Below are 13754 nucleotides of genomic sequence, written 5' to 3'. Positions count from 1 at the left end.
GCAAGTGCGTTCGAAGTGTCGATGATCAGTGTGTCCTGCAATTCACATTAATTCTTGCAGCTAGCTGCGTTCTTCATCGATGCACGAGCCGAGTGATCCACCGCTAAGAGTTGTCTGCCTTTCGGGCACCGCTCACGCCAAGTGGGCCCCTTTTTATTACTCTGGCGCCGAGGACGTGTGGGCGCGCGCCTGGCTTCGACTGTACGAGCGCACAGAAACAAAAGGGGAAAAAAAAACGACTGGAGGAACCCACGCTCTGAATGCCGGCCAAGAGGCGGGGGAGCCCGTGCCCCCAACCGCCTCCCCCCGCGAGGGGAGATGCCGACCTCACAAACTCCGTCCTTCGGAGGCGGCCTAGGCGCCCGGGCTCGGCCCGGCCTCTGTGCTGGGGGCCACGCGGCGTGCGCCAAAACGTGGGGGAGCACGGCAGCCCGCCCGCTTCTCGCTTTCTTGGGACTACACGCACAACACACACGGCACACGGCCAGGGGCACGCGGCCGTCGGGCCCCGCACACGCCGGCTTCCCTCAGTCCCCGACGGCGCGGGCCTCGTGCAGCATCGCCACACTGCTGTGCGGCCGGCTTTTCTCTTTCCCCACTGCACGGCCTTGCCCCAGCTTGACACGGTACGCGACGGCGACCGGCCCCCACCAATGCACCTCCCGCGGGACCGCTCCCTGGCCGGGTGGGCGAGCAACCAGCAGACACGCTCCGCCGCCGGCCTCGGAGGTGGGCGCCACCGAGACCCAAGATGGCGTCACCAGAACCCGTGGCCTGCCAGACAGCAGACCCCGCTGCTGCTGGGGCCGCGCTCCCGGGACCGCCACCGCCGCACCGCCGGGGCCCCTTGCCTCAGGCACGTGCTTGGCAGAAGGCGGTATGGCGCTGAGCTGGGGGGCAAGGCCCGCTCTCCTCGTTTGCACGCGGAGACCGGGCGGGGGGAAGTGCCCCCGCGGCCACCTCGCATCCCTTTCTGCGGCCCACACACGGCCGGAAAGGGTGATGGAGGACGTGACAAGCGGGGCCCGGGACGGGACCGTGGCCGGGTGATGGCGGGCACCTTCCGGCCGAACGTCCCCGCAGGGAGAGACACCCGTCGAGCGGTGCCACTCCCGGGCCTCCACTGCTGGAGGGCCTGCTGAGTGCTCACTCCCCAGCAGCGGGCAGGCGGTCGAGCCAGGGGTCGGCCAGTGGACGACAGCGCCACCGCTGTGCGTTCGAGGAGAAAAAGCTGTTAAGGGGAGGAGAGGCGCCAGACGCGGCGCCACGCGTGCCAGAGACTGCGGCAGCGGGCCAAGGAGACAGAGCGCGGGCGGGCCCCAGCAGCTGCGACCCCACGGCCGAGGAAGGGCAGACGCGCTCTCTGCCAGCGTCACCCGTTACGACGAGGAGAGTGGGTCAGCCCCCATGGCCGACCACACGCCGCGGCCTCTCCGCCGAGGCCGGGCCATGGAGAGGGGGTGGCAGGGCGCCCCTCCCCGGCGTGGCACGGTTAACCCCCATGCTGCGCAGCGGGACAACGACGGCGACGGAAGAGCGCGGCCAGTGGCGATGGGACAACCACCGCAGGGGATCGGCGGGAGTAGCTGCTCCCCACCCCTCAGTGGCGCCCCGCACGGCCACCGCCCGGCACGCCTGCCGCCGCCGGCACCGCAGCCGCCATGGCGGGCCGCGCCGAGCCACCCTAGTCTTTAAACCGCTGCCCGGCCCCGCCGGCCCCTTTCGGCAAACCCGCAGCATTTGATGAGGCCGAGGGAAAAAACCTGGGGGGACCGCCGAGGCACGGATCACTAGGTACCTGGCCCTGGGGCAAAGAAAATGACCTGCATGGCCCCGCCAGGGTGCCTCCCCAGCTGCAACCCTTGGGGGAGTGTCCACCAGCGGGGGCGCGCCCGACATCTGCCGCCACCACAGCCATGTCCTTCTCAGGGCCCAGGGGTTTCCCTCAGTAGCCCGGTGCCATGCCCCCGAGAGGACCGCTGTGGCCCGGACCACCCCGCCGGCACGGGGGACGCGGGCCCAACCACCGAGCACACCTCGGGCGCGTGCGCACATGCGCGCCACCAAGTGCGGCCCAGAACGCCTGGAGGCCTCAGCCCTTGGAGTTCCTCTGCTGGTTGCGAGAGGGGGGCCGCTCGGCCCGAGAGCGGGGAACTCTGCCGGCCGGAAAAGGCCCTGCTCCCCGGTGCGGGAAGGGCTGGAGGAGCCGCCTCCTCCGAGCCCCGAAGGCGCCCCCACCACCTGGCTCCCTCGCCCTTTCCACCTCAGCCGCTGACAGGTGCCACGGCCGGACGGACGGCCATCGCTCGACGGGCGAAGCAGCGAGGGAAGGGATGGGCGCGCCTCCAGGAGGGGCCGTGCTGAGCACCCCTCCCTCCCGGGACCCGGACGGCTTTCTCATGCGCACGCCTAGGAGAACCGAACTCAGGAGAACTCAGGCTGCACCAGGGTGCCCACACGTGGCACACCGGCGACCAGCATTTGGCGGCGCTGGCCGCAGCAGCGAGAGGCTCAGGGACCCCTGGCCGCGCCCCCACTCTCCGGCGGGGACGGACCGGCGGCAGACCGGCGCAAGGCCAGGGTGGGCGAGGATAGTGTGGGGACCGGGGGGGCAAGCCACCGTGACGGCGGCCAGCACACCATGCATTGAGGCCCGACTACAACGCGTGGCGTAGCGCAGGGAGGGCCCCGCCTGCGTGCACGGAGGTGGGCGCGCATGGTGCGCTTCGCCACGCTGAGCGGCTTTTATCCCCTCTCCCCCTTCCGACCCCCTGTGCCCGGCAGTGCCGCGTGCCTCCGGTCTCTCTCTCTGGGGCTGCGACGTGCACCGAAGGGGAAGGGCGTGTGGCCCCCGGTGCCGACCAGGGCCGGCGGCCGGGGGCTGAGCGTGCGAACTGAGCAGGCGTGCGAGTAACGCTGCACGCACGCAGCCGGACGGACAGCCCAGCACGACGCGGCAGGCGCCAAGCCCCACCGGTAATGATCCTTCCGCAGGTTCACCTACAGAAACCTTGTTACGACTTTTACTTCCTCTAGATAGTCGAGTTCGACCGTCTTCTCGACACTCCGGCAGGGCCGTGGCCGACCCCGCTGGGGGCCGATCCGAGGACCTCACTAAACCATCCAATCGGTAGTAGTGCCGGGAGGTGTGTACAAAAGGCAGGGACTTAATCAACGTGAGCTTATGACCCTCACTTATTGGGAATTCCTCGTTCACGGGGAAGAATTGCAATCCCCGATCCCCATCACCAATGGGCTTCAACGGGTTACTCGCACCTCCCGGCGGAGGACAGGCACAAGCTGAGCCAGTCAGTGTAGCGCGCGTGCGGCCCCGGACATCTAAGGGCATCACAGACCTGTTATTGCTCAATCTCGGGTGGCTGGACGCCACTTGTCCCTCTAAGAAGTTGGACGCCGACCGCTCGGGGGTCGCGTAACTAGTTAGCATGCCAGAGTCTTGTTCCTTATCGGAATTAACCAGGCAAATCGCTCCACCAACTAAGAACGGCCACGCACCACCACCCACGGAATAGAGAAAGAGCTCTCAATCTGTCAATCTTGTCCGTGTCCGGGCTGGGTGAGGTTTCCCGTGTTGAGTCAAATTAAGCCGCAGGCTCCACTCCTGATGGTGCCCTTCCGTCAATTCCTTTAAGTTTCAGCTTTGCAACCATACTCCCCCTGGAACCCAGACTTGGGTTTCCCGGGAGCTGCCCTGCGGGTTATGGGAATAACACCGCCGGATCGCCAGTCAGCATCGTTTATGGTCGGAACTAAATGGTATCTGATCATCTTCGAACCTCCGACTTTCGTTCTTGATTAATGAAAACATTCTTGGCAAATGCTTTCGCTCTAGGCCGTCTTGCGCCGGTCCAAGAATTTCACCTCTAGCGGCACAATACCAATGCCCCCATCCGTCCCTCATAATCATGGCCCCATTTCCGAAAACCAACAAAATAGAACCGGAGTCCTATTCCATTATTCCTAGCTGCAGTATGCTGGCGGCCAGCCTGCTTTGAACACTTGAATTTTCTCAAAGTAAACCCTTTGGGCCCCGCGGGACACTCAGCTAAGAGCATCAAGGGGGCGCCGAGAGGCAGGGGCTGGCACAGGCGGTGGCTCACCTCGCGGCGGTCCGCCAGCTCCATCCCAAGATCCAACTACGAGCTTTTTAACTGCAGCAACTTTAAGACATGCTATTGGAGCTGGAATTACCGCAGCTGCTGGCACCAGACTTGCCCTCCAATGGATCCTCGCTCAAGGATTTAAAGTGCGCTCATTCCAATTACAGGGCCTCGAAAGAGTCCTGTATTGTTATTTTTCGTCACTACCTCCCCGGGTCGGGAATGGGTAATTTGCGCGCCTGCTGCCTTCCTTGGATGTGGTAGCCGTTTCTCAGGCTCCCTCTCCAGAATTGAAGCCTGATTCCCCGCCACCCGTGGTCACCATGGTAGGCACAGACAGTACCATCGAAAGTTGATAGGGCAGACATTCGAATGGGTCGTTGCCGCCGCGGGGGCCTGCGATCGGCTCGAGGTTATCTAGAGTCATCAAAGCTGCCAGGCTGGCCCGGGTTGGTTTTGGTCTGATAAATGCACACATCCCCGGAGGTCGGCGCTCGTCGGCATGTATTAGCTCTAGAATTACCACAGCTATCCAAGAAGCAGGAGAGGAGCGACCAAAGGAACGATAACTGATTTAATAAGCCATTCGCAGTTTCACTGTACCTCCCGTGTGTACTGAGACATGCATGGCTTAAGCTTTGTGACAAGCATATGCTACTGGCAGGATCAACCTGGTAGCTGCTACCCACAGTGGTGCCGCAAAGCGTCATGCGAGCGCCCGGACAGAGTGCCTGGACGCGCCTGGCCTGCCGGCGAACTCGCCTTGCGCCAAACCCCGACCGCCCCACGCTCCTTTTGCCGCTCCAACACACGGGAGCGGCATCGTGGCCGAAGACACGGCGACGGGCGGCGGCGTGGGGGTGACAGGTGCCGGCTGCAGGGACGGCGGCCGGCCGCATCGCAGCCCATCGTTGCCTGGGATGGGAAACGGTGCCACGCGCGAGGGACACTCCTCGGCGACGGCCGACCCCGGCGGCTGGCCCTTCCCACGACACCGCGGGCAAGGAGCCAGGACCGTTGCGCAGCTTTTCGCCACTCGGATGGAGCGCGAGGTTTCGTCTCTCTCTCTCTCTCTTTTTTTCCTGGTGCCTGCGCCCCGGTTCAAAATTTGGCTCTTTTCCCCCGCGTCCGCACTGCATCGGGTTCAGGCACTTTCGCCCTCTAGCTTTTCTCTCTCGCCTCTCTCCCTTCTCGCGGCTCAGCCCCAGCCGAACTGCCGCCCGGCGCTGCTCACGACCGGCACCCACACGGGCGGTACCTGGACTGGGGCCGGCACCAGCACCTCACGTGGTTTTTTAAGGACACCTGAAGGCTCGTGGGGCCATGCAGCCGTCACACAGCTCAGGACGGTAAAGACGCCCTTCCCCAGGCCAGCGGGAGGGGCGACACCTCGCCTGTGACGGGAAGCGAATTGGAAAGGAGACCGCCCTGCCTGAGCACCGGACCCCCCCCGCCGTGGCTTCCCCGTGACAGAGAAGCCTCAGAAGGAGAGCCAGCCCGCCGGGGACCCTCTCCGACGCCACCCAAAAAGCCACATTGATCAGGAGTGGCTCTGGGAAGGAGCTGCGCGAATGGCGACAAGGGCCCCACGGCCACAGTCCTGGGCGGCAATGGCCGCCCAGCCCACCTGCGGATCGGATCGCTCGCAGCAGCAGAGGAGCGCGGGGGGTGCCGCCACCCGCCCGCAGCCAACAACGGCTTCCCCCCTTTTGGCTAGGCAACGGCAGGACTGGACTGGCCCCCGCCAGGCCGGGAGGGGATTCGGCAGCCCTCCCCCGCCTTCCGGCCCAGGGAAACCGGCCGAGCGTGCAAGAAAAACTTCCACCGACCTGGCGCCACGGGCCATCGGATCTCACCCGGCCTCGCGGCGGTTGGCTTTCCCTTCCAGAAAAAAAAGGGAGGGGACGGCACGACAAAAAAGGCACATGGAGGCGTGTTTGCAACGACCCGTGCTAGCCACAGGGGCCGCGGGGCCGGGGGCCGGGGGGGGGGGTCGAGGTACGCTCCTCACTACCTCCCCATGACGGACCCACTGGCATCCCGCTCGCGCCTTTGTCGCAACGCTTCTTGGTGCCGCGGCTTAGGGCCGCAAGAGAAAAATAAAAAGGCCCGCGGAGGCCTGGCGGGCGCCCCCCCAACTCCGCCTGCCTCAACAAAAAGCAACAGACCTGGCACGGGAAACCCGGCCCCACCCGGCATAAGCGGCTCAGTCGATCCGGCCACGACTGAGGTAGGCGAGGTGCCGCCGCCTCGCCCAGGACCAGTCCGGGGGGCTCTCCGTTGCGCGCCGGGCCCGCCAAAAAAAAAAAAAAAACTGGGCCAAAAAATTCTGCCCGCCACAACGCGGGTCCCCAGCTTAAGGCCAAGGAAGGGCGACGGCTTCAACAACGCAAGCCGGGGACCACCGCGGCCGCCGAGGTGGACCCAGGGGCCCAAAACAACAGCAAATGATTCTGGAGCAGAGGCATTGCTTGGAGAAAACTCTCCCCTGCTCTGTCTGGGCAATCCTTAACCAGTGTGTTACATGGCTCTTGCTGCCAATTTCTTGCTCAACAGTGGGATAGATGAATCTGATTTGTGCTAACACTTGTAACTATATTTTAAATATTTTAGAAAATATTTGTTTAAAAGTAAGAGAGGAAAAGGATATGGAATTAGTGTCACAAAACAGACGTTTTCAGATGTTCATGAGAAAACAGGATGCAGGATGTAGTTTGAGATAAGTAACATCCCAAAGGGCAATAGGCCTCAGGATAATTAAAGAATCGGCCTTGACATGGACAAAATTGGGATGATTCCAGGTATCGATGAAATCATAAGGCTTCTTTTTGGAATATAATGCTGGCTTCTATAACACAAGACTTGGGGTGCATGTGCAGCTTGTGGGCTTGTTCAAAGGACAGTGATGATGAGCAGAAGCCTTCGTGGGAAGCGACCACCAAAACCAAAAGACCCCTTAGAAACAAGCAGAGCATGCACTGTGCAGTACAGTGACATAGATTTCAAGAATCAAAAATAGGAGGAGATTGACAGAAAATTATTGATGAATATGTATTAACATCCAGTCTATAAGTTGTCTTTGGATTCTTTATCTTTTGAATGGGAGGCAGGGTGAGAAAACCCCCCGGGATCCTGACTGGTTTTGCTTATGCTTTATCCAAACCACTGCCAAATTAATTTGTATTTGCTTGATTATATTTGATTGCATGATTTCATATAAAATTGCTGCTCAAATAAAATTGCTGCTAAATTCTAATGTTGGTTTCTTAAATTAGACATATAGGGACCTCATTCATAACAACAGCCCACCTCAGTCACCTACCCGTTGGGACTGTGCTTTCTACTGAGCCACTCCTGCCAGAAAAGCAGCTTCAAACACACCTCCAAGAAGGCACTGATCCAGATAAAGCACATCCATTCCCCTCTGCCCAGGGCCAGTCCCCTGTACATCTGGCAGCCTGCAAAATCTAACACCCCCTCAGGCTCCAACACATTGTTCCAGCCCAAAGCATAAAGGCAATTTGTTTCGTTAAATCTGAAGTAATTCCTGCAGGTCCTCGGCCTTCCAAGGCCAACGCTGCCACTCCGGAGGGAATCCTGTGACCCCGAGCATTTGATGGTGACCACACCAAAGCAAGAGGTGGCTCCTTCAGCAGGAGAATGGCACATGGCAATGCTGTGCCTTTGTGTCCCCAGCCTTCCCCCCATTGTTTCAGCAATGGCAGCTACACTTAGGCAGCTTCAGCAGAGCTTATTTGTGTTGGCTTAGTGCAGATCAGGACTCCCAGCCCACCTCTAACAGCAGCTTGCAATGACAACAGCACCTGCACACTGAGGTATTTGGCTGGAGGCAAGCCTGTCACAAGCACACACCCTCTTCAAACTTCCCATCAAACAGAAAGGAGAAGAGCAGGAAAAGGCTACCTTTGGACCAGTCTTCCCCAGAAGATAGATTCTGGGGTAGAAAATTCTGGGTAGAAAACTCCTGCCAGTGCTGGCCTTCTTCTTCATGTTGAGAAACTTCTCCCACAGGAACTTAGAGGGAAGCAGCTGAAAGGCAAAAATAAACCAGACAGAGCCTCAGAGTTGGGCTTGTTCAGAAAGGCTTTTCTTCAACAAGTGGCACTGGTGAAAAATTTGTGGTCACATTGTCCAGGACAGTCCTGGAAGCCCTGGAAGTTGCTCGCTGAAATACTCAGCACCAATAAATTAACAATACAGAGTGCAATACACATACTCCAACCACATGGCTCTGTCCCATCAGCTTCTCCGTGATTGCATGTGACATGGTTGGGGATTTCTGCTCTTTGGGCATTTCTTTCCTCTTTAGGTTCATTGCATTGAGGCAGTGACCTTTTCAAAGAATGGGGATGAGCTCTCAGAACTGCCCTGACTCCATCCCTGTACAGCACTGAGAACTCACAGCAAGGAGATATCACTGCTGGCTGAGTCCAAGAGAGGCAAGAAAGGAACGTTGTACCAAGAGTGAGGAGCACAGGAATGCGTCCAAGTTGTAGTTCTCTCTGTTAATTAGCATTTGTTTTCTCTCTCTCTGGGCTCACAGACCCCTGCAGAGAAGAAAACAGAGGGATCTCCTGGACTGAGCCTCAGCACTGGGGCATCTTCAGTCAAGTGAGCTCCAGACACCAAGGGACATTTGTGGCCCTGGCTCCAGGGAGCAGGAAAGAACTGTACAGCCCTCAACATTCCTACCAATCCAGAGCTTTCAAGAGAAGCCAACTCCTTTGGGAGAGATACCATCAACACCTGGTAAACCAAAATCAGGGGACAATTCCCAGCACAGGAAGATTTCCACCATCCTGCAGAACAAAGGTGTGATGGTGTTCACAGGGGGCTTACGATGAGGGAAGAGATGAGGATCTGACTCCATGGTTCAGCAGGCTTGATTTATTATTTTGTGATATATAATATATAAAAACTACACTAAAAGAATAGAAGAAAGGATTTCATCAGAAGGCTAGCTAAGAATAGAAGAGGAAGGAATGATAACAAAGGCTTCTGGCCTGGACTCTCTGTCTGAGCCAGCTGGGCTATGATTGGCCATTAATTACAAACATCCAACATGGGCCAATCAAACATCCACCTGTTGCATTCCACAGCAGCTGATAATCATTGTTTACATTTTTTTCCTGAGGCTTCTCAGTTTCTCAGGAGGAAAAATCCTAAGGAAAGGATTTTTCATCAAAGATATCTGGGACAAAAAGGTTCTGAGACATTTTCTTCTGGACGTGCTGCAGCAGATAACTTGCTTTGCTGTACCCTGTGTCTGCAGGGCTGGATCTGTGCCCACACAGGAGCTGGGAGAGAACAGCTGCTTTGGAAGCTCTTCCAGCTGGGACCAGCCCTCTCTCACAGGGCTTTGGGCAGAGTTTGAGCTTCCCGCCCCAACATGCTCAGGTGCCCAAGGGCAGCTTGGTCTTGACACCAGCAGGAGGCTATTTACAAATCACAATCGGGACAGGACTGCTGTGGAACTGCCTTGAGCTGTTTTATTTTCCAGCATCACTCTCATTACATGGTTATGACAATGGGAAGATGCCAGCAACTCACATCCCAGGCAGTAGACCAAGAACTTGATGTTACAACTTCCTTTATAAGTTTCTTGACCAATCACACAAAGCAAAAGCACACTGACAGTAGTTCTATCCAACCACTATAAGCACTCGTACCTTTGGTTAAAACAATGCTTGCTTATTTTGAATACAATACCTGCTTGTAAGCCTTAAAGCACAATGCACAGAGCTCCATTATTAAGCCTTAACCCTCCTAATATCTTGCTAGATAAACTTTTCTGTAGCTTAGAGAGTTATTCTAGACAAGCGTTAATACACAGACCATTGTTCTATTTGTCCTTGCTTTTCTACTTTTTAAATAATTTTTCTGCTGACCTAACTCATGGAAGCTATTTAGCTCTAATCACAGTTCTACTGTATCTGAGGCTGCCTTTTGCAGCTTTCCCAAAACCCTCTAGTTTTTGGATTCCCACAATTTCCCCTCGCTGTTTATCTCAGAAGAAACTTTCATAATTGTGTCGTTTATTACTTGCGTTTCATAGTCTTACTAGAATATTTCTGCTTATTACCTACTTAAAGCATTTTCTTCCTTGCACTAAAGCAGGGGCAGGGAGAGCAGGGACACCGGGGCAGTTTGCAGCCTTAAGACAGCCCAGTGGGTACTTACAGTGAAAGATGTCAGTCTTTCTCTGGACAAAAGACGAGTTGTCGAGGTCTTCTTTGGGAATCCAGAAGCCATTTTGAAGGCAGGATCTCCCAGATGAGTGACAATGCCTCAACAAAACTGGAAGAAGCAACAATGGAACTCTGAAAATCCAGAACCCAATTCATGGCAGATTCAAGGCATATACTGGTGCTAAAAATTTTCTAGGATTTGAAAGTAGCTAAGTGCTTGTTTGGTCTAAGTAGCTAGTATGTTAGGCCTCTAGTTGGACTTTATTTGAACTATAGGGCTGCCTTGTGCAATTCAAAGAGGGATCATACTGAAACCTGGAGCTAAAAATCTGAACATTAAGAATATTCAGAACAGACAAAGCTGCAGCCTAAATATTACTTTAAAATAGCTAGAGTGGATATCCTCTTCTTTTGGCTAAAGCACCCCTGATCTCTCAGCTGCTCCTCACAGGACTTGGGAGAGACTGGAATGTTATGGCTAATGGCTTAAAACTTGTTAGAAAGGACTTTCTGCCCATTGGGACAAAACTGTATAAAGAAGCTGCGACCATCCAAGCCCACCCTTCCCTGAAAATGCCTCTGGACTGGAACTTGGCACTGGGAGTTAAGCTGCCGAAGGGAACTTGAGACAAGACAAAGGTGACACTATTGTCCCATTAGCTCAGGGCTGGGGAGAAGTAAACAAGGCTGCAGAGAAAAACCTATCCACAACAAAGCCAAACCCAGCAGCTGTCCTGAAAATCAGCTCTGTCTGCCTTCAAGGTGGGCAAGTCATAGCCACAGACTCGTCTGCTGAGGCCAGGTTTTCACACAAACTTCCCATCAAAGACCTCCACAGTGCCCCCAGACCCATTCCTGAGGCCTTGCACCAGACGACTGCAGGGCACGCAAAGTAACACAACAGATCTGAAAATCCAGAAGCCAATTGATGGCAGACTCAAAGGACAGACAGATGCTAAAGATTTTATATTATTTCAAAGTAGCAATAGACAGAGTCCAACTTGCCCCACCCCAGGGAGGCACCTGGGAGGTCCCACCTTGCCCAAATCTGCAGGAATCCATTGGAGTCTTACGTTTTGCGAGACCTCACCACAGAGAAGACCAGAAGAGGATTTTATGGAATGCCAATGGAATCCATGGAATGGTCATGTTTTTCACTTCATCTGTCTCTGTCACTCTCCTTCTTCCCCTTCTTCCCAACCCCCCATCTCCCCCCCTGCCACCCCCCTGCTTCTTTTTCTTTTCCTTTCTCTCTCTCTTGCTCACATTTACTGTTACATAAAATCCAGACTATTGATTTTGGCATATGGTCTCATTTGCACCTCAATTCACAGGCCTCTCCCTAATAATTTTAAGAACCAGATGATAATAACCCACTGAAGCTTGATGAAACTTGAACAGACCTCATTCACCTTTAAGCAGTTTAAGCAACCACTAGACGGGAAAAAAAAGTATAGACCAGTACATTTAGAAAATGTTGCATTCCTTCAGTGCAAAAAAAAAAAGCACAATCAGTAGAGCATATATTGTTCATCCACTCAGCTGTGCATTGTGGTGGTGTTCACAGGGGTCTTAGGATGAGGGAAGAGATGAGGATCTGACTCTTGATTTATTATTTTATGATATATATTCTATTAAAATTATACTAAAAGAATAGAAGAAAGGATTTCATCAGAAGGCTAGCTAAGAATAGCAAAAGAAAGAATGAATAACAAAAGCTTGTGTCTCAGACAGAGAGTCCAAGCCAGCTGACTGTGAGTGGCCATTAATTAGAAACAACTCTAGGAGACCAATCACAGATGCACCTGTTGCATTCCACAGCAGCAGATAACCATTGTTTACATTTGGTTCCTGAGGTCTCTCAGCTTCTCAGGAGAAAAAACCCAAAGGAAAGGATTTTTCATAAAACATGTCTGTGGCAGTGCAGACCACTGAACTGCTGCACCAGCAGACGGGCATTATCCCATCCTGTATTTCCCTTTGGCATTCTCTCTCAGAGGGCAGATGAGACAAAACCAAAAAGTTCAACTTGAGTCAATCTTTACCTCCAAAGGAAATTCAGGAACTTTCTGCAGAGGCCAATGCTCTGCACGCTGATGAACTCCTTGCAGAGGCCAATGCTCTGCACACTCAGGAACTTTGCAGAGGCCAATGCTCCGCGAACAATTCCCCTGGCGAATCGCCCAGTGAAGCCGCCTGCAGGAGCCCAGGCTGCGCACAAGCAGCCAGGGCCGCGTTCTCAGGCAACTGAGGCCGCGCCGCTGTCACAGACGCTGCCGCCGCGTTCGTGGTTTCCAGGCAGCCGCGGAACTCGGCAGCCGCCGCCCTTTCCTGGATCCTGCCCCTCCCGGCCCCGCACGCCCCCCAAGATGCTGCCGGGGCTCGGGGGCTTCGTCTGCCTGGGCTGGGGCTCGGCCTCCCCTGCGGGACAAGGTGAGGGGGGGTCCCCGGGGGTCGTGTCCCCCCGGGAGCGTGGGTGAGTCCCCCATGTCCCCCCCAAGCCGGGGTCACCCACTTTTCTCTGCCCAGAGCTCCTGAGCCAGCTCCTGCTGCCCCCTGGGAGGGGCTTTGGGGAGCCCCCCGGGGACCCCCCTGAATGCCCATTCCTGGGCACTGGGACCCTTCGCATCTCCTTCCCCAGCTGCAGGACCCCCTGCACCCCCTTATCCTGCCCCGACACCCCCTGCACCCCCTTTCCCGGGTATCCTCCTCTCCCAGCCCCTGGATCCCCCGTTTCCATGAGCCCGGGGACCCCCGGACGCCATTCCCGGCCTGCCCAGGGCACCTCAGCCCCAGGCCTTCCTTTGCCCGGCGAGCGGTGACGTCACTGCAGACTCGGGCCGCCATTGGCCAGCAGCAAAGAGCGGCGCCAATGGCGGGGCCGGAGGCGGCTCAGGGGCCGTGAAGAGCCTTGAGCTGTGAGGGGCCCTGAGGGGCCATGAAGGGCCGTGAGGTGTCACTCTTGCGCCCAGAATGACACAGGAACAGGCAGGAGGCAGTATTGCAGAAAGACTAATAGAAGGTTTAATTCAAGAGAACCGTGCGGTTTTTATAGAGTGATACGATATATTCTGTTTGATTGGCTCTTTAACAAAAACACATTCTTTAGACACCGTCCTTGAGAAGCAGAGAAAGATGAAGTAGAAGAACACCACCTGCAGATTGTTTATACTGAAGTTCTCACATTCTTACAACTTGCTAATAATTCTCACAAGCTGCTGTGAGAAACACTTGCTGTTTCTCTTTCTCTGTCCCATGGCATCCACAGTGAGGGGCTGTGAGGGGTCTTGGGCAACTGTGAGGGAGCCATGAGGGGCCTGTGAGGGACCATGGGGAACTGTGTGGTGTTATCTTTTTATACTAAAAACTACGTGTACACTATTTACAATAACTTCTCAATACTTATCACCTATGTTAGACAGTG

General features: G+C 55.8%; 1 non-coding gene across 1 annotated transcript in view; it reads right to left on the bottom strand.

The window, feature by feature from the left end:
• LOC143694742 (5.8S ribosomal RNA) overlaps positions 1–112 on the bottom strand; it is a 153-nt gene extending 41 nt beyond the window's left edge. Inside the window, exon 1 of the ribosomal RNA XR_013183395.1 lies at positions 1–112. This exon is cut by the window's left edge and continues 41 nt beyond it. This is a non-coding gene — a ribosomal RNA (5.8S ribosomal RNA).
• Between the last annotated feature and the right edge of the window lie 13642 nt (positions 113–13754).

This window comes from Agelaius phoeniceus, chromosome 8 (assembly GCF_051311805.1).
Source record: "Agelaius phoeniceus isolate bAgePho1 chromosome 8, bAgePho1.hap1, whole genome shotgun sequence".
Lineage (NCBI taxonomy): Eukaryota > Metazoa > Chordata > Aves > Passeriformes > Icteridae > Agelaius > Agelaius phoeniceus.
This window is presented reverse-complemented; position numbering and strand designations above follow the sequence as displayed.